The sequence below is a fragment of the Hyla sarda genome, unplaced genomic scaffold, assembly GCF_029499605.1.
Source record: "Hyla sarda isolate aHylSar1 unplaced genomic scaffold, aHylSar1.hap1 scaffold_1731, whole genome shotgun sequence".
NCBI classification, from domain to species: Eukaryota; Metazoa; Chordata; class Amphibia; order Anura; family Hylidae; genus Hyla; species Hyla sarda.
Window position 1 is genome coordinate 51123 of NW_026608373.1, and position 21604 is coordinate 72726.

The 21604-nt window shown below is 46.1% G+C and overlaps 10 non-coding genes across 10 annotated transcripts; all 10 read left to right on the forward strand.

Annotated features, from left to right (window-relative positions):
* Positions 1 to 70: 70 nt before the first annotated feature.
* Positions 71 to 261, forward strand: LOC130312807 (U2 spliceosomal RNA). The gene has a single exon (XR_008860881.1). It is a non-coding gene; the product is annotated as a U2 spliceosomal RNA (small nuclear RNA).
* A 2093-nt stretch (positions 262 to 2354) lies between these two features.
* On the forward strand, positions 2355 to 2545 carry LOC130312808 (U2 spliceosomal RNA). The gene has a single exon (XR_008860882.1). It is a non-coding gene; the product is annotated as a U2 spliceosomal RNA (small nuclear RNA).
* Positions 2546 to 4639: 2094 nt separating this feature from the next.
* Positions 4640 to 4830, forward strand: LOC130312809 (U2 spliceosomal RNA). Its single transcript, XR_008860883.1, has one exon. It is a non-coding gene; the product is annotated as a U2 spliceosomal RNA (small nuclear RNA).
* Positions 4831 to 6920: 2090 nt separating this feature from the next.
* Positions 6921 to 7111, forward strand: LOC130312811 (U2 spliceosomal RNA). Its single transcript, XR_008860884.1, has one exon. It is a non-coding gene; the product is annotated as a U2 spliceosomal RNA (small nuclear RNA).
* A 2090-nt stretch (positions 7112 to 9201) lies between these two features.
* LOC130312812 (U2 spliceosomal RNA) lies at positions 9202 to 9392 on the forward strand. The gene has a single exon (XR_008860885.1). It is a non-coding gene; the product is annotated as a U2 spliceosomal RNA (small nuclear RNA).
* A 2091-nt stretch (positions 9393 to 11483) lies between these two features.
* On the forward strand, positions 11484 to 11674 carry LOC130312813 (U2 spliceosomal RNA). The gene has a single exon (XR_008860886.1). It is a non-coding gene; the product is annotated as a U2 spliceosomal RNA (small nuclear RNA).
* Positions 11675 to 13767: 2093 nt separating this feature from the next.
* On the forward strand, positions 13768 to 13958 carry LOC130312815 (U2 spliceosomal RNA). Its single transcript, XR_008860888.1, has one exon. It is a non-coding gene; the product is annotated as a U2 spliceosomal RNA (small nuclear RNA).
* Positions 13959 to 16049: 2091 nt separating this feature from the next.
* On the forward strand, positions 16050 to 16240 carry LOC130312816 (U2 spliceosomal RNA). The gene has a single exon (XR_008860889.1). It is a non-coding gene; the product is annotated as a U2 spliceosomal RNA (small nuclear RNA).
* A 2083-nt stretch (positions 16241 to 18323) lies between these two features.
* LOC130312817 (U2 spliceosomal RNA) lies at positions 18324 to 18514 on the forward strand. Its single transcript, XR_008860890.1, has one exon. It is a non-coding gene; the product is annotated as a U2 spliceosomal RNA (small nuclear RNA).
* Positions 18515 to 20607: 2093 nt separating this feature from the next.
* On the forward strand, positions 20608 to 20798 carry LOC130312818 (U2 spliceosomal RNA). Its single transcript, XR_008860891.1, has one exon. It is a non-coding gene; the product is annotated as a U2 spliceosomal RNA (small nuclear RNA).
* Positions 20799 to 21604: the final 806 nt, after the last annotated feature.

Genomic DNA, 21604 nt, shown 5'->3' on the forward strand with positions numbered 1-21604 from the left:
AGCCTCCCTGACAGCAAGCAGTGATAGTGCCCATGAAGGGGACCTTGTTGGGCCCGCCCCTTTCACGGTTATCGCTTCTCGGCCTTTTGGCTAAGATCAAGTGTAGTATCTGTTCTTATCAGTTTAATATCTGATACGTCCCCTATCTGGGGACCATATATTAAATGGATTTTTGAGAACGGGGGCCGATTTCGAAGCTTGCTTCCGTCGCCCTATGCATTGACCCGATATGGCAGTATCTTCGGGTACAGTGCACCACCCCCTTACAGGGTTAAAAAGAAAGATTCCTACTTTCATTGCTACCTGCTTGCTGGCTAGCCAGCTAGCCAGCCCTGTGGGCCTTGCTGCTGCTGCTGCTGCTGCTGCAGCCAAAAAACAAAAGGTGGTGCTGCTGCTGCTTCTGCTGCTTCTGCTTGTGTCTGGCCGCTGTTGGAGCGTCCAGGCACAGGACTTCTGCTGCTGCTGACTAAATGGCCTCCTTAATTGGATCATTTGAGTAGCCAGCACACCTGTGCAGGTAGGGCATGACATGATAGGCAGCTGCCTTGATAGCGGGTGGGTGCTGAATGTTCCTAATTGACAAAATAAGATTAATGCTTATGAAGAAATATAAAATCTCATCCCTTCCCCAATATCGCGCCACACCCCTACCCCTTAATTCCCTGGTTGAACTTGATGGACATATGTCTTTTTTCGACCGTACTAACTATGTAACTATGTAACATAACATGGGGGGGTCTCCTGGCTGTTCACACAGGTGTGTCATTGCTGTACATTGACCATGCATTGCTTCTGTGGTATTGCAAAGGCAAAGACAAATGCTTCCAGCCATCCATTGCACTAATGGATTGGTCATCAGCTGGCTGTCTATGTCCCGCATCAATATAGACCAAAGTACAGAGGGTTAGGCTATGCTATAGTGCACCTACCTGATGCATCAGAAGGTGCGAGGCCCTTGCTAAATTCTGTGCACAGACTTTGAGATCTATGCTTTAGACTGTATCTAAACCTGCTCCAACATGGACTGACATTCTGGCCTACTTTCAGCCGATGCGACTTGTCTGTCGCTGAACAGTCGCTTTTTATGTATTCAGCACCTATGTATAATGTTGTAAAAATGCTCTAGAAGCTAAAGTCGCAGAAATGTCACACATATTTGGCCTGCAACTTTCTGTGCGACAAATTCAGACAGGAAAAATCAGTATAAATCCTTAGAAAATTATCCCCCAGTGTCTCCATCTGCTGGCGGTATTGAATAAGCATTGCTGCACTGATGGGGTATGCATTAGACGAAAAAAAAGAAGAAAAAGAAGAATAATACGCCCAGAAAAGAGGCGAAAAGGAGAAAAACGTAAAAAAACGTGAAAAAAAAGTAAGAGGAAGAGAAGGGAAAAAAAGGTGGAAATGGGTTTAAAAGTGATTTCGGCGGAGAAATATATATATATATATATATATATATATATATATATATATATATATATACGCGCACACACACACATATATATAAACGTATTCTCCGTTGAGATATTGCAGCCGCTGCTGTGTCCAGGCCCAGGAGCCTTAGCACTGTGCTGTGATGTCACTCAATACCACTGACATCACTAGGTGTAAACAACATCTCTCCTTTGCTGTGTATGTGACTATGGAGCTGTTTGGTGATGTCGTCTATTATGGCCTTCATAGAAGCAACAGGAGATTGTTGCATCCATCTAGAACCCTCAGAACTACAGTGCTATGATGTCACTCACTTCCACAGGCCTTGCAGAGTGTAAACAACAACAACCCAGCTTTGTCGTGTATGTAACCATAGGGATTGTGATGTCACCTAGAACCTTCACAGCAGCGACAGCTTTATGAGGAGCATCAGCACTGCTCTGCCTGAGCAGAACCATCACCGCCATAGGTTGTCAAATAACCCGGATTTAACCCACACAGGTAAGTCCAATGGGGTGCAGGCATGTCCTCTATGCTTACAGCTTCCCGTGGGTGTTGGTTTGATACCGTTTGGGGACAGCCAAGGAGGCATCTGCAGGCAACAAAGGTAGGTGTGTGCTTGTGTGTGTGTTTCCTATGCAGATCCTAAGCCCAGTGTCACATGCAAGTAGGAGGAGTAAGAAGGGTTCCTGGCAAATCCGGGTTATGGATTGCATTTAAAAAGGCCCCGTGGGAGTGCAATGGGCCCCTGTCTTGCTGCTTAGCAATAATGGTATGGGTTTAGGTTCTGCTGTGTGTACTGGTGGTTGACTGCCCCCCAGCCCAGAGTGTGCATGGAAAATTGTCTGGCAGCCTCCCTGACAGCAAGCAGTGATAGTGCCCATGAAGGGGACCTTGTTGGGCCCGCCCCTTTCACGGTTATCGCTTCTCGGCCTTTTGGCTAAGATCAAGTGTAGTATCTGTTCTTATCAGTTTAATATCTGATACGTCCCCTATCTGGGGACCATATATTAAATGGATTTTTGAGAACGGGGGCCGATTTCGAAGCTTGCTTCCGTCGCCCTATGCATTGACCCGATATGGCAGTATCTTCGGGTACAGTGCACCACCCCCTTACAGGGTTAAAAAGAAAGATTCCTACTTTCATTGCTACCTGCTTGCTGGCTAGCCAGCTAGCCAGCCCTGTGGGCCTTGCTGCTGCTGCTGCTGCTGCTGCAGCCAAAAAACAAAAGGTGGTGCTGCTGCTGCTTCTGCTGCTTCTGCTTGTGTCTGGCCGCTGTTGGAGCGTCCAGGCACAGGACTTCTGCTGCTGCTGACTAAATGGCCTCCTTAATTGGATCATTTGAGTAGCCAGCACACCTGTGCAGGTAGGGCATGACATGATAGGCAGCTGCCTTGATAGCGGGTGGGTGCTGAATGTTCCTAATTGACAAAATAAGATTAATGCTTATGAAGAAATATAAAATCTCATCCCTTCCCCAATATCGCGCCACACCCCTACCCCTTAATTCCCTGGTTGAACTTGATGGACATATGTCTTTTTTCGACCGTACTAACTATGTAACTATGTAACATAACATGGGGGGGTCTCCTGGCTGTTCACACAGGTGTGTCATTGCTGTACATTGACCATGCATTGCTTCTGTGGTATTGCAAAGGCAAAGACAAATGCTTCCAGCCATCCATTGCACTAATGGATTGGTCATCAGCTGGCTGTCTATGTCCCGCATCAATATAGACCAAAGTACAGAGGGTTAGGCTATGCTATAGTGCACCTACCTGATGCATCAGAAGGTGCGAGGCCCTTGCTAAATTCTGTGCACAGACTTTGAGATCTATGCTTTAGACTGTATCTAAACCTGCTCCAACATGGACTGACATTCTGGCCTACTTTCAGCCGATGCGACTTGTCTGTCGCTGAACAGTCGCTTTTTATGTATTCAGCACCTATGTATAATGTTGTAAAAATGCTCTAGAAGCTAAAGTCGCAGAAATGTCACACATATTTGGCCTGCAACTTTCTGTGCGACAAATTCAGACAGGAAAAATCAGTATAAATCCTTAGAAAATTATCCCCCAGTGTCTCCATCTGCTGGCGGTATTGAATAAGCATTGCTGCACTGATGGGGTATGCATTAGACGAAAAAAAAGAAGAAAAAGAAGAATAATACGCCCAGAAAAGAGGCGAAAAGGAGAAAAACGTAAAAAAACGTGAAAAAAAAGTAAGAGGAAGAGAAGGGAAAAAAAGGTGGAAATGGGTTTAAAAGTGATTTCGGCGGAGAATATATATATATATATATATATATATATATATATATATATATATATATATACGCGCACACACACACATATATATAAACGTATTCTCCGTTGAGATATTGCAGCCGCTGCTGTGTCCAGGCCCAGGAGCCTTAGCACTGTGCTGTGATGTCACTCAATACCACTGACATCACTAGGTGTAAACAACATCTCTCCTTTGCTGTGTATGTGACTATGGAGCTGTTTGGTGATGTCGTCTATTATGGCCTTCATAGAAGCAACAGGAGATTGTTGCATCCATCTAGAACCCTCAGAACTACAGTGCTATGATGTCACTCACTTCCACAGGCCTTGCAGAGTGTAAACAACAACAACCCAGCTTTGTCGTGTATGTAACCATAGGGATTGTGATGTCACCTAGAACCTTCACAGCAGCGACAGCTTTATGAGGAGCATCAGCACTGCTCTGCCTGAGCAGAACCATCACCGCCATAGGTTGTCAAATAACCCGGATTTAACCCACACAGGTAAGTCCAATGGGGTGCAGGCATGTCCTCTATGCTTACAGCTTCCCGTGGGTGTTGGTTTGATACCGTTTGGGGACAGCCAAGGAGGCATCTGCAGGCAACAAAGGTAGGTGTGTGCTTGTGTGTGTGTTTCCTATGCAGATCCTAAGCCCAGTGTCACATGCAAGTAGGAGGAGTAAGAAGGGTTCCTGGCAAATCCGGGTTATGGATTGCATTTAAAAAGGCCCCGTGGGAGTGCAATGGGCCCCTGTCTTGCTGCTTAGCAATAATGGTATGGGTTTAGGTTCTGCTGTGTGTACTGGTGGTTGACTGCCCCCCAGCCCAGAGTGTGCATGGAAAATTGTCTGGCAGCCTCCCTGACAGCAAGCAGTGATAGTGCCCATGAAGGGGACCTTGTTGGGCCCGCCCCTTTCACGGTTATCGCTTCTCGGCCTTTTGGCTAAGATCAAGTGTAGTATCTGTTCTTATCAGTTTAATATCTGATACGTCCCCTATCTGGGGACCATATATTAAATGGATTTTTGAGAACGGGGGCCGATTTCGAAGCTTGCTTCCGTCGCCCTATGCATTGACCCGATATGGCAGTATCTTCGGGTACAGTGCACCACCCCCTTACAGGGTTAAAAAGAAAGATTCCTACTTTCATTGCTACCTGCTTGCTGGCTAGCCAGCTAGCCAGCCCTGTGGGCCTTGCTGCTGCTGCTGCTGCTGCTGCAGCCAAAAAACAAAAGGTGGTGCTGCTGCTGCTTCTGCTGCTTCTGCTTGTGTCTGGCCGCTGTTGGAGCGTCCAGGCACAGGACTTCTGCTGCTGCTGACTAAATGGCCTCCTTAATTGGATCATTTGAGTAGCCAGCACACCTGTGCAGGTAGGGCATGACATGATAGGCAGCTGCCTTGATAGCGGGTGGGTGCTGAATGTTCCTAATTGACAAAATAAGATTAATGCTTATGAAGAAATATAAAATCTCATCCCTTCCCCAATATCGCGCCACACCCCTACCCCTTAATTCCCTGGTTGAACTTGATGGACATATGTCTTTTTTCGACCGTACTAACTATGTAACTATGTAACATAACATGGGGGGGTCTCCTGGCTGTTCACACAGGTGTGTCATTGCTGTACATTGACCATGCATTGCTTCTGTGGTATTGCAAAGGCAAAGACAAATGCTTCCAGCCATCCATTGCACTAATGGATTGGTCATCAGCTGGCTGTCTATGTCCCGCATCAATATAGACCAAAGTACAGAGGGTTAGGCTATGCTATAGTGCACCTACCTGATGCATCAGAAGGTGCGAGGCCCTTGCTAAATTCTGTGCACAGACTTTGAGATCTATGCTTTAGACTGTATCTAAACCTGCTCCAACATGGACTGACATTCTGGCCTACTTTCAGCCGATGCGACTTGTCTGTCGCTGAACAGTCGCTTTTTATGTATTCAGCACCTATGTATAATGTTGTAAAAATGCTCTAGAAGCTAAAGTCGCAGAAATGTCACACATATTTGGCCTGCAACTTTCTGTGCGACAAATTCAGACAGGAAAAATCAGTATAAATCCTTAGAAAATTATCCCCCAGTGTCTCCATCTGCTGGCGGTATTGAATAAGCATTGCTGCACTGATGGGGTATGCATTAGACGAAAAAAAAGAAGAAAAAGAAGAATAATACGCCCAGAAAAGAGGCGAAAAGGAGAAAAACGTAAAAAAACGTGAAAAAAAAGTAAGAGGAAGAGAAGGGAAAAAAAGGTGGAAATGGGTTTAAAAGTGATTTCGGCGGAGAATATATATATATATATATATATATATATATATATATATATATATATACGCGCACACACACACATATATATAAACGTATTCTCCGTTGAGATATTGCAGCCGCTGCTGTGTCCAGGCCCAGGAGCCTTAGCACTGTGCTGTGATGTCACTCAATACCACTGACATCACTAGGTGTAAACAACATCTCTCCTTTGCTGTGTATGTGACTATGGAGCTGTTTGGTGATGTCGTCTATTATGGCCTTCATAGAAGCAACAGGAGATTGTTGCATCCATCTAGAACCCTCAGAACTACAGTGCTATGATGTCACTCACTTCCACAGGCCTTGCAGAGTGTAAACAACAACAACCCAGCTTTGTCGTGTATGTAACCATAGGGATTGTGATGTCACCTAGAACCTTCACAGCAGCGACAGCTTTATGAGGAGCATCAGCACTGCTCTGCCTGAGCAGAACCATCACCGCCATAGGTTGTCAAATAACCCGGATTTAACCCACACAGGTAAGTCCAATGGGGTGCAGGCATGTCCTCTATGCTTACAGCTTCCCGTGGGTGTTGGTTTGATACCGTTTGGGGACAGCCAAGGAGGCATCTGCAGGCAACAAAGGTAGGTGTGTGCTTGTGTGTGTGTTTCCTATGCAGATCCTAAGCCCAGTGTCACATGCAAGTAGGAGGAGTAAGAAGGGTTCCTGGCAAATCCGGGTTATGGATTGCATTTAAAAAGGCCCCGTGGGAGTGCAATGGGCCCCTGTCTTGCTGCTTAGCAATAATGGTATGGGTTTAGGTTCTGCTGTGTGTACTGGTGGTTGACTGCCCCCCAGCCCAGAGTGTGCATGGAAAATTGTCTGGCAGCCTCCCTGACAGCAAGCAGTGATAGTGCCCATGAAGGGGACCTTGTTGGGCCCGCCCCTTTCACGGTTATCGCTTCTCGGCCTTTTGGCTAAGATCAAGTGTAGTATCTGTTCTTATCAGTTTAATATCTGATACGTCCCCTATCTGGGGACCATATATTAAATGGATTTTTGAGAACGGGGGCCGATTTCGAAGCTTGCTTCCGTCGCCCTATGCATTGACCCGATATGGCAGTATCTTCGGGTACAGTGCACCACCCCCTTACAGGGTTAAAAAGAAAGATTCCTACTTTCATTGCTACCTGCTTGCTGGCTAGCCAGCTAGCCAGCCCTGTGGGCCTTGCTGCTGCTGCTGCTGCTGCTGCAGCCAAAAAACAAAAGGTGGTGCTGCTGCTGCTTCTGCTGCTTCTGCTTGTGTCTGGCCGCTGTTGGAGCGTCCAGGCACAGGACTTCTGCTGCTGCTGACTAAATGGCCTCCTTAATTGGATCATTTGAGTAGCCAGCACACCTGTGCAGGTAGGGCATGACATGATAGGCAGCTGCCTTGATAGCGGGTGGGTGCTGAATGTTCCTAATTGACAAAATAAGATTAATGCTTATGAAGAAATATAAAATCTCATCCCTTCCCCAATATCGCGCCACACCCCTACCCCTTAATTCCCTGGTTGAACTTGATGGACATATGTCTTTTTTCGACCGTACTAACTATGTAACTATGTAACATAACATGGGGGGGTCTCCTGGCTGTTCACACAGGTGTGTCATTGCTGTACATTGACCATGCATTGCTTCTGTGGTATTGCAAAGGCAAAGACAAATGCTTCCAGCCATCCATTGCACTAATGGATTGGTCATCAGCTGGCTGTCTATGTCCCGCATCAATATAGACCAAAGTACAGAGGGTTAGGCTATGCTATAGTGCACCTACCTGATGCATCAGAAGGTGCGAGGCCCTTGCTAAATTCTGTGCACAGACTTTGAGATCTATGCTTTAGACTGTATCTAAACCTGCTCCAACATGGACTGACATTCTGGCCTACTTTCAGCCGATGCGACTTGTCTGTCGCTGAACAGTCGCTTTTTATGTATTCAGCACCTATGTATAATGTTGTAAAAATGCTCTAGAAGCTAAAGTCGCAGAAATGTCACACATATTTGGCCTGCAACTTTCTGTGCGACAAATTCAGACAGGAAAAATCAGTATAAATCCTTAGAAAATTATCCCCCAGTGTCTCCATCTGCTGGCGGTATTGAATAAGCATTGCTGCACTGATGGGGTATGCATTAGACGAAAAAAAAGAAGAAAAAGAAGAATAATACGCCCAGAAAAGAGGCGAAAAGGAGAAAAACGTAAAAAAACGTGAAAAAAAAGTAAGAGGAAGAGAAGGGAAAAAAAGGTGGAAATGGGTTTAAAAGTGATTTCGGCGGAGAATATATATATATATATATATATATATATATATATATATATATATATACGCGCACACACACACATATATATAAACGTATTCTCCGTTGAGATATTGCAGCCGCTGCTGTGTCCAGGCCCAGGAGCCTTAGCACTGTGCTGTGATGTCACTCAATACCACTGACATCACTAGGTGTAAACAACATCTCTCCTTTGCTGTGTGTGTGACTATGGAGCTGTTTGGTGATGTCGTCTATTATGGCCTTCATAGAAGCAACAGGAGATTGTTGCATCCATCTAGAACCCTCAGAACTACAGTGCTATGATGTCACTCACTTCCACAGGCCTTGCAGAGTGTAAACAACAACAACCCAGCTTTGTCGTGTATGTAACCATAGGGATTGTGATGTCACCTAGAACCTTCACAGCAGCGACAGCTTTATGAGGAGCATCAGCACTGCTCTGCCTGAGCAGAACCATCACCGCCATAGGTTGTCAAATAACCCGGATTTAACCCACACAGGTAAGTCCAATGGGGTGCAGGCATGTCCTCTATGCTTACAGCTTCCCGTGGGTGTTGGTTTGATACCGTTTGGGGACAGCCAAGGAGGCATCTGCAGGCAACAAAGGTAGGTGTGTGCTTGTGTGTGTGTTTCCTATGCAGATCCTAAGCCCAGTGTCACATGCAAGTAGGAGGAGTAAGAAGGGTTCCTGGCAAATCCGGGTTATGGATTGCATTTAAAAAGGCCCCGTGGGAGTGCAATGGGCCCCTGTCTTGCTGCTTAGCAATAATGGTATGGGTTTAGGTTCTGCTGTGTGTACTGGTGGTTGACTGCCCCCCAGCCCAGAGTGTGCATGGAAAATTGTCTGGCAGCCTCCCTGACAGCAAGCAGTGATAGTGCCCATGAAGGGGACCTTGTTGGGCCCGCCCCTTTCACGGTTATCGCTTCTCGGCCTTTTGGCTAAGATCAAGTGTAGTATCTGTTCTTATCAGTTTAATATCTGATACGTCCCCTATCTGGGGACCATATATTAAATGGATTTTTGAGAACGGGGGCCGATTTCGAAGCTTGCTTCCGTCGCCCTATGCATTGACCCGATATGGCAGTATCTTCGGGTACAGTGCACCACCCCCTTACAGGGTTAAAAAGAAAGATTCCTACTTTCATTGCTACCTGCTTGCTGGCTAGCCAGCTAGCCAGCCCTGTGGGCCTTGCTGCTGCTGCTGCTGCTGCTGCAGCCAAAAAACAAAAGGTGGTGCTGCTGCTGCTTCTGCTGCTTCTGCTTGTGTCTGGCCGCTGTTGGAGCGTCCAGGCACAGGACTTCTGCTGCTGCTGACTAAATGGCCTCCTTAATTGGATCATTTGAGTAGCCAGCACACCTGTGCAGGTAGGGCATGACATGATAGGCAGCTGCCTTGATAGCGGGTGGGTGCTGAATGTTCCTAATTGACAAAATAAGATTAATGCTTATGAAGAAATATAAAATCTCATCCCTTCCCCAATATCGCGCCACACCCCTACCCCTTAATTCCCTGGTTGAACTTGATGGACATATGTCTTTTTTCGACCGTACTAACTATGTAACTATGTAACATAACATGGGGGGGTCTCCTGGCTGTTCACACAGGTGTGTCATTGCTGTACATTGACCATGCATTGCTTCTGTGGTATTGCAAAGGCAAAGACAAATGCTTCCAGCCATCCATTGCACTAATGGATTGGTCATCAGCTGGCTGTCTATGTCCCGCATCAATATAGACCAAAGTACAGAGGGTTAGGCTATGCTATAGTGCACCTACCTGATGCATCAGAAGGTGCGAGGCCCTTGCTAAATTCTGTGCACAGACTTTGAGATCTATGCTTTAGACTGTATCTAAACCTGCTCCAACATGGACTGACATTCTGGCCTACTTTCAGCCGATGCGACTTGTCTGTCGCTGAACAGTCGCTTTTTATGTATTCAGCACCTATGTATAATGTTGTAAAAATGCTCTAGAAGCTAAAGTCGCAGAAATGTCACACATATTTGGCCTGCAACTTTCTGTGCGACAAATTCAGACAGGAAAAATCAGTATAAATCCTTAGAAAATTATCCCCCAGTGTCTCCATCTGCTGGCGGTATTGAATAAGCATTGCTGCACTGATGGGGTATGCATTAGACGAAAAAAAAGAAGAAAAAGAAGGATAATACGCCCAGAAAAGAGGCGAAAAGGAGAAAAACGTAAAAAAACGTGAAAAAAAAGTAAGAGGAAGAGAAGGGAAAAAAAGGTGGAAATGGGTTTAAAAGTGATTTCGGCGGAGAAATATATATATATATATATATATATATATATATATATATATATATATACGCGCACACACACACATATATATAAACGTATTCTCCGTTGAGATATTGCAGCCGCTGCTGTGTCCAGGCCCAGGAGCCTTAGCACTGTGCTGTGATGTCACTCAATACCACTGACATCACTAGGTGTAAACAACATCTCTCCTTTGCTGTGTATGTGACTATGGAGCTGTTTGGTGATGTCGTCTATTATGGCCTTCATAGAAGCAACAGGAGATTGTTGCATCCATCTAGAACCCTCAGAACTACAGTGCTATGATGTCACTCACTTCCACAGGCCTTGCAGAGTGTAAACAACAACAACCCAGCTTTGTCGTGTATGTAACCATAGGGATTGTGATGTCACCTAGAACCTTCACAGCAGCGACAGCTTTATGAGGAGCATCAGCACTGCTCTGCCTGAGCAGAACCATCACCGCCATAGGTTGTCAAATAACCCGGATTTAACCCACACAGGTAAGTCCAATGGGGTGCAGGCATGTCCTCTATGCTTACAGCTTCCCGTGGGTGTTGGTTTGATACCGTTTGGGGACAGCCAAGGAGGCATCTGCAGGCAACAAAGGTAGGTGTGTGCTTGTGTGTGTGTTTCCTATGCAGATCCTAAGCCCAGTGTCACATGCAAGTAGGAGGAGTAAGAAGGGTTCCTGGCAAATCCGGGTTATGGATTGCATTTAAAAAGGCCCCGTGGGAGTGCAATGGGCCCCTGTCTTGCTGCTTAGCAATAATGGTATGGGTTTAGGTTCTGCTGTGTGTACTGGTGGTTGACTGCCCCCCAGCCCAGAGTGTGCATGGAAAATTGTCTGGCAGCCTCCCTGACAGCAAGCAGTGATAGTGCCCATGAAGGGGACCTTGTTGGGCCCGCCCCTTTCACGGTTATCGCTTCTCGGCCTTTTGGCTAAGATCAAGTGTAGTATCTGTTCTTATCAGTTTAATATCTGATACGTCCCCTATCTGGGGACCATATATTAAATGGATTTTTGAGAACGGGGGCCGATTTCGAAGCTTGCTTCCGTCGCCCTATGCATTGACCCGATATGGCAGTATCTTCGGGTACAGTGCACCACCCCCTTACAGGGTTAAAAAGAAAGATTCCTACTTTCATTGCTACCTGCTTGCTGGCTAGCCAGCTAGCCAGCCCTGTGGGCCTTGCTGCTGCTGCTGCTGCTGCTGCAGCCAAAAAACAAAAGGTGGTGCTGCTGCTGCTTCTGCTGCTTCTGCTTGTGTCTGGCCGCTGTTGGAGCGTCCAGGCACAGGACTTCTGCTGCTGCTGACTAAATGGCCTCCTTAATTGGATCATTTGAGTAGCCAGCACACCTGTGCAGGTAGGGCATGACATGATAGGCAGCTGCCTTGATAGCGGGTGGGTGCTGAATGTTCCTAATTGACAAAATAAGATTAATGCTTATGAAGAAATATAAAATCTCATCCCTTCCCCAATATCGCGCCACACCCCTACCCCTTAATTCCCTGGTTGAACTTGATGGACATATGTCTTTTTTCGACCGTACTAACTATGTAACTATGTAACATAACATGGGGGGGTCTCCTGGCTGTTCACACAGGTGTGTCATTGCTGTACATTGACCATGCATTGCTTCTGTGGTATTGCAAAGGCAAAGACAAATGCTTCCAGCCATCCATTGCACTAATGGATTGGTCATCAGCTGGCTGTCTATGTCCCGCATCAATATAGACCAAAGTACAGAGGGTTAGGCTATGCTATAGTGCACCTACCTGATGCATCAGAAGGTGCGAGGCCCTTGCTAAATTCTGTGCACAGACTTTGAGATCTATGCTTTAGACTGTATCTAAACCTGCTCCAACATGGACTGACATTCTGGCCTACTTTCAGCCGATGCGACTTGTCTGTCGCTGAACAGTCGCTTTTTATGTATTCAGCACCTATGTATAATGTTGTAAAAATGCTCTAGAAGCTAAAGTCGCAGAAATGTCACACATATTTGGCCTGCAACTTTCTGTGCGACAAATTCAGACAGGAAAAATCAGTATAAATCCTTAGAAAATTATCCCCCAGTGTCTCCATCTGCTGGCGGTATTGAATAAGCATTGCTGCACTGATGGGGTATGCATTAGACGAAAAAAAAGAAGAAAAAGAAGAATAATACGCCCAGAAAAGAGGCGAAAAGGAGAAAAACGTAAAAAAACGTGAAAAAAAAGTAAGAGGAAGAGAAGGGAAAAAAAGGTGGAAATGGGTTTAAAAGTGATTTCGGCGGAGAAATATATATATATATATATATATATATATATATATATATATATATATACGCGCACACACACACATATATATAAACGTATTCTCCGTTGAGATATTGCAGCCGCTGCTGTGTCCAGGCCCAGGAGCCTTAGCACTGTGCTGTGATGTCACTCAATACCACTGACATCACTAGGTGTAAACACAACATCTCTCCTTTGCTGTGTATGTGACTATGGAGCTGTTTGGTGATGTCGTCTATTATGGCCTTCATAGAAGCAACAGGAGATTGTTGCATCCATCTAGAACCCTCAGAACTACAGTGCTATGATGTCACTCACTTCCACAGGCCTTGCAGAGTGTAAACAACAACAACCCAGCTTTGTCGTGTATGTAACCATAGGGATTGTGATGTCACCTAGAACCTTCACAGCAGCGACAGCTTTATGAGGAGCATCAGCACTGCTCTGCCTGAGCAGAACCATCACCGCCATAGGTTGTCAAATAACCCGGATTTAACCCACACAGGTAAGTCCAATGGGGTGCAGGCATGTCCTCTATGCTTACAGCTTCCCGTGGGTGTTGGTTTGATACCGTTTGGGGACAGCCAAGGAGGCATCTGCAGGCAACAAAGGTAGGTGTGTGCTTGTGTGTGTGTTTCCTATGCAGATCCTAAGCCCAGTGTCACATGCAAGTAGGAGGAGTAAGAAGGGTTCCTGGCAAATCCGGGTTATGGATTGCATTTAAAAAGGCCCCGTGGGAGTGCAATGGGCCCCTGTCTTGCTGCTTAGCAATAATGGTATGGGTTTAGGTTCTGCTGTGTGTACTGGTGGTTGACTGCCCCCCAGCCCAGAGTGTGCATGGAAAATTGTCTGGCAGCCTCCCTGACAGCAAGCAGTGATAGTGCCCATGAAGGGGACCTTGTTGGGCCCGCCCCTTTCACGGTTATCGCTTCTCGGCCTTTTGGCTAAGATCAAGTGTAGTATCTGTTCTTATCAGTTTAATATCTGATACGTCCCCTATCTGGGGACCATATATTAAATGGATTTTTGAGAACGGGGGCCGATTTCGAAGCTTGCTTCCGTCGCCCTATGCATTGACCCGATATGGCAGTATCTTCGGGTACAGTGCACCACCCCCTTACAGGGTTAAAAAGAAAGATTCCTACTTTCATTGCTACCTGCTTGCTGGCTAGCCAGCTAGCCAGCCCTGTGGGCCTTGCTGCTGCTGCTGCTGCTGCTGCAGCCAAAAAACAAAAGGTGGTGCTGCTGCTGCTTCTGCTGCTTCTGCTTGTGTCTGGCCGCTGTTGGAGCGTCCAGGCACAGGACTTCTGCTGCTGCTGACTAAATGGCCTCCTTAATTGGATCATTTGAGTAGCCAGCACACCTGTGCAGGTAGGGCATGACATGATAGGCAGCTGCCTTGATAGCGGGTGGGTGCTGAATGTTCCTAATTGACAAAATAAGATTAATGCTTATGAAGAAATATAAAATCTCATCCCTTCCCCAATATCGCGCCACACCCCTACCCCTTAATTCCCTGGTTGAACTTGATGGACATATGTCTTTTTTCGACCGTACTAACTATGTAACTATGTAACATAACATGGGGGGGTCTCCTGGCTGTTCACACAGGTGTGTCATTGCTGTACATTGACCATGCATTGCTTCTGTGGTATTGCAAAGGCAAAGACAAATGCTTCCAGCCATCCATTGCACTAATGGATTGGTCATCAGCTGGCTGTCTATGTCCCGCATCAATATAGACCAAAGTACAGAGGGTTAGGCTATGCTATAGTGCACCTACCTGATGCATCAGAAGGTGCGAGGCCCTTGCTAAATTCTGTGCACAGACTTTGAGATCTATGCTTTAGACTGTATCTAAACCTGCTCCAACATGGACTGACATTCTGGCCTACTTTCAGCCGATGCGACTTGTCTGTCGCTGAACAGTCGCTTTTTATGTATTCAGCACCTATGTATAATGTTGTAAAAATGCTCTAGAAGCTAAAGTCGCAGAAATGTCACACATATTTGGCCTGCAACTTTCTGTGCGACAAATTCAGACAGGAAAAATCAGTATAAATCCTTAGAAAATTATCCCCCAGTGTCTCCATCTGCTGGCGGTATTGAATAAGCATTGCTGCACTGATGGGGTATGCATTAGACGAAAAAAAAGAAGAAAAAGAAGAATAATACGCCCAGAAAAGAGGCGAAAAGGAGAAAAACGTAAAAAAACGTGAAAAAAAAGTAAGAGGAAGAGAAGGGAAAAAAAGGTGGAAATGGGTTTAAAAGTGATTTCGGCGGAGAAATATATATATATATATATATATATATATATATATATATATATATATACGCGCACACACACACATATATATAAACGTATTCTCCGTTGAGATATTGCAGCCGCTGCTGTGTCCAGGCCCAGGAGCCTTAGCACTGTGCTGTGATGTCACTCAATACCACTGACATCACTAGGTGTAAACAACATCTCTCCTTTGCTGTGTATGTGACTATGGAGCTGTTTGGTGATGTCGTCTATTATGGCCTTCATAGAAGCAACAGGAGATTGTTGCATCCATCTAGAACCCTCAGAACTACAGTGCTATGATGTCACTCACTTCCACAGGCCTTGCAGAGTGTAAACAACAACAACCCAGCTTTGTCGTGTATGTAACCATAGGGATTGTGATGTCACCTAGAACCTTCACAGCAGCGACAGCTTTATGAGGAGCATCAGCACTGCTCTGCCTGAGCAGAACCATCACCGCCATAGGTTGTCAAATAACCCGGATTTAACCCACACAGGTAAGTCCAATGGGGTGCAGGCATGTCCTCTATGCTTACAGCTTCCCGTGGGTGTTGGTTTGATACCGTTTGGGGACAGCCAAGGAGGCATCTGCAGGCAACAAAGGTAGGTGTGTGCTTGTGTGTGTGTTTCCTATGCAGATCCTAAGCCCAGTGTCACATGCAAGTAGGAGGAGTAAGAAGGGTTCCTGGCAAATCCGGGTTATGGATTGCATTTAAAAAGGCCCCGTGGGAGTGCAATGGGCCCCTGTCTTGCTGCTTAGCAATAATGGTATGGGTTTAGGTTCTGCTGTGTGTACTGGTGGTTGACTGCCCCCCAGCCCAGAGTGTGCATGGAAAATTGTCTGGCAGCCTCCCTGACAGCAAGCAGTGATAGTGCCCATGAAGGGGACCTTGTTGGGCCCGCCCCTTTCACGGTTATCGCTTCTCGGCCTTTTGGCTAAGATCAAGTGTAGTATCTGTTCTTATCAGTTTAATATCTGATACGTCCCCTATCTGGGGACCATATATTAAATGGATTTTTGAGAACGGGGGCCGATTTCGAAGCTTGCTTCCGTCGCCCTATGCATTGACCCGATATGGCAGTATCTTCGGGTACAGTGCACCACCCCCTTACAGGGTTAAAAAGAAAGATTCCTACTTTCATTGCTACCTGCTTGCTGGCTAGCCAGCTAGCCAGCCCTGTGGGCCTTGCTGCTGCTGCTGCTGCTGCTGCAGCCAAAAAACAAAAGGTGGTGCTGCTGCTGCTTCTGCTGCTTCTGCTTGTGTCTGGCCGCTGTTGGAGCGTCCAGGCACAGGACTTCTGCTGCTGCTGACTAAATGGCCTCCTTAATTGGATCATTTGAGTAGCCAGCACACCTGTGCAGGTAGGGCATGACATGATAGGCAGCTGCCTTGATAGCGGGTGGGTGCTGAATGTTCCTAATTGACAAAATAAGATTAATGCTTATGAAGAAATATAAAATCTCATCCCTTCCCCAATATCGCGCCACACCCCTACCCCTTAATTCCCTGGTTGAACTTGATGGACATATGTCTTTTTTCGACCGTACTAACTATGTAACTATGTAACATAACATGGGGGGGTCTCCTGGCTGTTCACACAGGTGTGTCATTGCTGTACATTGACCATGCATTGCTTCTGTGGTATTGCAAAGGCAAAGACAAATGCTTCCAGCCATCCATTGCACTAATGGATTGGTCATCAGCTGGCTGTCTATGTCCCGCATCAATATAGACCAAAGTACAGAGGGTTAGGCTATGCTATAGTGCACCTACCTGATGCATCAGAAGGTGCGAGGCCCTTGCTAAATTCTGTGCACAGACTTTGAGATCTATGCTTTAGACTGTATCTAAACCTGCTCCAACATGGACTGACATTCTGGCCTACTTTCAGCCGATGCGACTTGTCTGTCGCTGAACAGTCGCTTTTTATGTATTCAGCACCTATGTATAATGTTGTAAAAATGCTCTAGAAGCTAAAGTCGCAGAAATGTCACACATATTTGGCCTGCAACTTTCTGTGCGACAAATTCAGACAGGAAAAATCAGTATAAATCCTTAGAAAATTATCCCCCAGTGTCTCCATCTGCTGGCGGTATTGAATAAGCATTGCTGCACTGATGGGGTATGCATTAGACGAAAAAAAAGAAGAAAAAGAAGAATAATACGCCCAGAAAAGAGGCGAAAAGGAGAAAAACGTAAAAAAACGTGAAAAAAAAGTAAGAGGAAGAGAAGGGAAAAAAAGGTGGAAATGGGTTTAAAAGTGATTTCGGCGGAGATATATATATATATATATATATATATATATATATATATATACGCGCACACACACACATATATATAAACGTATTCTCCGTTGAGATATTGCAGCCGCTGCTGTGTCCAGGCCCAGGAGCCTTAGCACTGTGCTGTGATGTCACTCAATACCACTGACATCACTAGGTGTAAACAACATCTCTCCTTTGCTGTGTGTGTGACTATGGAGCTGTTTGGTGATGTCGTCTATTATGGCCTTCATAGAAGCAACAGGAGATTGTTGCATCCATCTAGAACCCTCAGAACTACAGTGCTATGATGTCACTCACTTCCACAGGCCTTGCAGAGTGTAAACAACAACAACCCAGCTTTGTCGTGTATGTAACCATAGGGATTGTGATGTCACCTAGAACCTTCACAGCAGCGACAGCTTTATGAGGAGCATCAGCACTGCTCTGCCTGAGCAGAACCATCACCGCCATAGGTTGTCAAATAACCCGGATTTAACCCACACAGGTAAGTCCAATGGGGTGCAGGCATGTCCTCTATGCTTACAGCTTCCCGTGGGTGTTGGTTTGATACCGTTTGGGGACAGCCAAGGAGGCATCTGCAGGCAACAAAGGTAGGTGTGTGCTTGTGTGTGTGTTTCCTATGCAGATCCTAAGCCCAGTGTCACATGCAAGTAGGAGGAGTAAGAAGGGTTCCTGGCAAATCCGGGTTATGGATTGCATTTAAAAAGGCCCCGTGGGAGTGCAATGGGCCCCTGTCTTGCTGCTTAGCAATAATGGTATGGGTTTAGGTTCTGCTGTGTGTACTGGTGGTTGACTGCCCCCCAGCCCAGAGTGTGCATGGAAAATTGTCTGGCAGCCTCCCTGACAGCAAGCAGTGATAGTGCCCATGAAGGGGACCTTGTTGGGCCCGCCCCTTTCACGGTTATCGCTTCTCGGCCTTTTGGCTAAGATCAAGTGTAGTATCTGTTCTTATCAGTTTAATATCTGATACGTCCCCTATCTGGGGACCATATATTAAATGGATTTTTGAGAACGGGGGCCGATTTCGAAGCTTGCTTCCGTCGCCCTATGCATTGACCCGATATGGCAGTATCTTCGGGTACAGTGCACCACCCCCTTACAGGGTTAAAAAGAAAGATTCCTACTTTCATTGCTACCTGCTTGCTGGCTAGCCAGCTAGCCAGCCCTGTGGGCCTTGCTGCTGCTGCTGCTGCTGCTGCAGCCAAAAAACAAAAGGTGGTGCTGCTGCTGCTTCTGCTGCTTCTGCTTGTGTCTGGCCGCTGTTGGAGCGTCCAGGCACAGGACTTCTGCTGCTGCTGACTAAATGGCCTCCTTAATTGGATCATTTGAGTAGCCAGCACACCTGTGCAGGTAGGGCATGACATGATAGGCAGCTGCCTTGATAGCGGGTGGGTGCTGAATGTTCCTAATTGACAAAATAAGATTAATGCTTATGAAGAAATATAAAATCTCATCCCTTCCCCAATATCGCGCCACACCCCTACCCCTTAATTCCCTGGTTGAACTTGATGGACATATGTCTTTTTTCGACCGTACTAACTATGTAACTATGTAACATAACATGGGGGGGTCTCCTGGCTGTTCACACAGGTGTGTCATTGCTGTACATTGACCATGCATTGCTTCTGTGGTATTGCAAAGGCAAAGACAAATGCTTCCAGCCATCCATTGCACTAATGGATTGGTCATCAGCTGGCTGTCTATGTCCCGCATCAATATAGACCAAAGTACAGAGGGTTAGGCTATGCTATAGTGCACCTACCTGATGCATCAGAAGGTGCGAGGCCCTTGCTAAATTCTGTGCACAGACTTTGAGATCTATGCTTTAGACTGTATCTAAACCTGCTCCAACATGGACTGACATTCTGGCCTACTTTCAGCCGATGCGACTTGTCTGTCGCTGAACAGTCGCTTTTTATGTATTCAGCACCTATGTATAATGTTGTAAAAATGCTCTAGAAGCTAAAGTCGCAGAAATGTCACACATATTTGGCCTGCAACTTTCTGTGCGACAAATTCAGACAGGAAAAATCAGTATAAATCCTTAGAAAATTATCCCCCAGTGTCTCCATCTGCTGGCGGTATTGAATAAGCATTGCTGCACTGATGGGGTATGCATTAGACGAAAAAAAAGAAGAAAAAGAAGAATAATACGCCCAGAAAAGAGGCGAAAAGGAGAAAAACGTAAAAAAACGTGAAAAAAAAGTAAGAGGAAGAGAAGGGAAAAAAAGGTGGAAATGGGTTTAAAAGTGATTTCGGCGGAGAAATATATATATATATATATATATATATATATATATATATATATATATATACGCGCACACACACACATATATATAAACGTATTCTCCGTTGAGATATTGCAGCCGCTGCTGTGTCCAGGCCCAGGAGCCTTAGCACTGTGCTGTGATGTCACTCAATACCACTGACATCACTAGGTGTAAACAACATCTCTCCTTTGCTGTGTATGTGACTATGGAGCTGTTTGGTGATGTCGTCTATTATGGCCTTCATAGAAGCAACAGGAGATTGTTGCATCCATCTAGAACCCTCAGAACTACAGTGCTATGATGTCACTCACTTCCACAGGCCTTGCAGAGTGTAAACAACAACAACCCAGCTTTGTCGTGTATGTAACCATAGGGATTGTGATGTCACCTAGAACCTTCACAGCAGCGACAGCTTTATGAGGAGCATCAGCACTGCTCTGCCTGAGCAGAACCATCACCGCCATAGGTTGTCAAATAACCCGGATTTAACCCACACAGGTAAGTCCAATGGGGTGCAGGCATGTCCTCTATGCTTACAGCTTCCCGTGGGTGTTGGTTTGATACCGTTTGGGGACAGCCAAGGAGGCATCTGCAGGCAACAAAGGTAGGTGTGTGCTTGTGTGTGTGTTTCCTATGCAGATCCTAAGCCCAGTGTCACATGCAAGTAGGAGGAGTAAGAAGGGTTCCTGGCAAATCCGGGTTATGGATTGCATTTAAAAAGGCCCCGTGGGAGTGCAATGGGCCCCTGTCTTGCTGCTTAGCAATAATGGTATGGGTTTAGGTTCTGCTGTGTGTACTGGTGGTTGACTGCCCCCCAGCCCAGAGTGTGCATGGAAAATTGTCTGGCAGCCTCCCTGACAGCAAGCAGTGATAGTGCCCATGAAGGGGACCTTGTTGGGCCCGCCCCTTTCACGGTTATCGCTTCTCGGCCTTTTGGCTAAGATCAAGTGTAGTATCTGTTCTTATCAGTTTAATATCTGATACGTCCCCTATCTGGGGACCATATATTAAATGGATTTTTGAGAACGGGGGCCGATTTCGAAGCTTGCTTCCGTCGCCCTATGCATTGACCCGATATGGCAGTATCTTCGGGTACAGTGCACCACCCCCTTACAGGGTTAAAAAGAAAGATTCCTACTTTCATTGCTACCTGCTTGCTGGCTAGCCAGCTAGCCAGCCCTGTGGGCCTTGCTGCTGCTGCTGCTGCTGCTGCAGCCAAAAAACAAAAGGTGGTGCTGCTGCTGCTTCTGCTGCTTCTGCTTGTGTCTGGCCGCTGTTGGAGCGTCCAGGCACAGGACTTCTGCTGCTGCTGACTAAATGGCCTCCTTAATTGGATCATTTGAGTAGCCAGCACACCTGTGCAGGTAGGGCATGACATGATAGGCAGCTGCCTTGATAGCGGGTGGGTGCTGAATGTTCCTAATTGACAAAATAAGATTAATGCTTATGAAGAAATATAAAATCTCATCCCTTCCCCAATATCGCGCCACACCCCTACCCCTTAATTCCCTGGTTGAACTTGATGGACATATGTCTTTTTTCGACCGTACTAACTATGTAACTATGTAACATAACATGGGGGGGTCTCCTGGCTGTTCACACAGGTGTGTCATTGCTGTACATTGACCATGCATTGCTTCTGTGGTATTGCAAAGGCAAAGACAAATGCTTCCAGCCATCCATTGCACTAATGGATTGGTCATCAGCTGGCTGTCTATGTCCCGCATCAATATAGACCAAAGTACAGAGGGTTAGGCTATGCTATAGTGCACCTACCTGATGCATCAGAAGGTGCGAGGCCCTTGCTAAATTCTGTGCACAGACTTTGAGATCTATGCTTTAGACTGTATCTAAACCTGCTCCAACATGGACTGACATTCTGGCCTACTTTAAGCCGATGCGACTTGTCTGTCG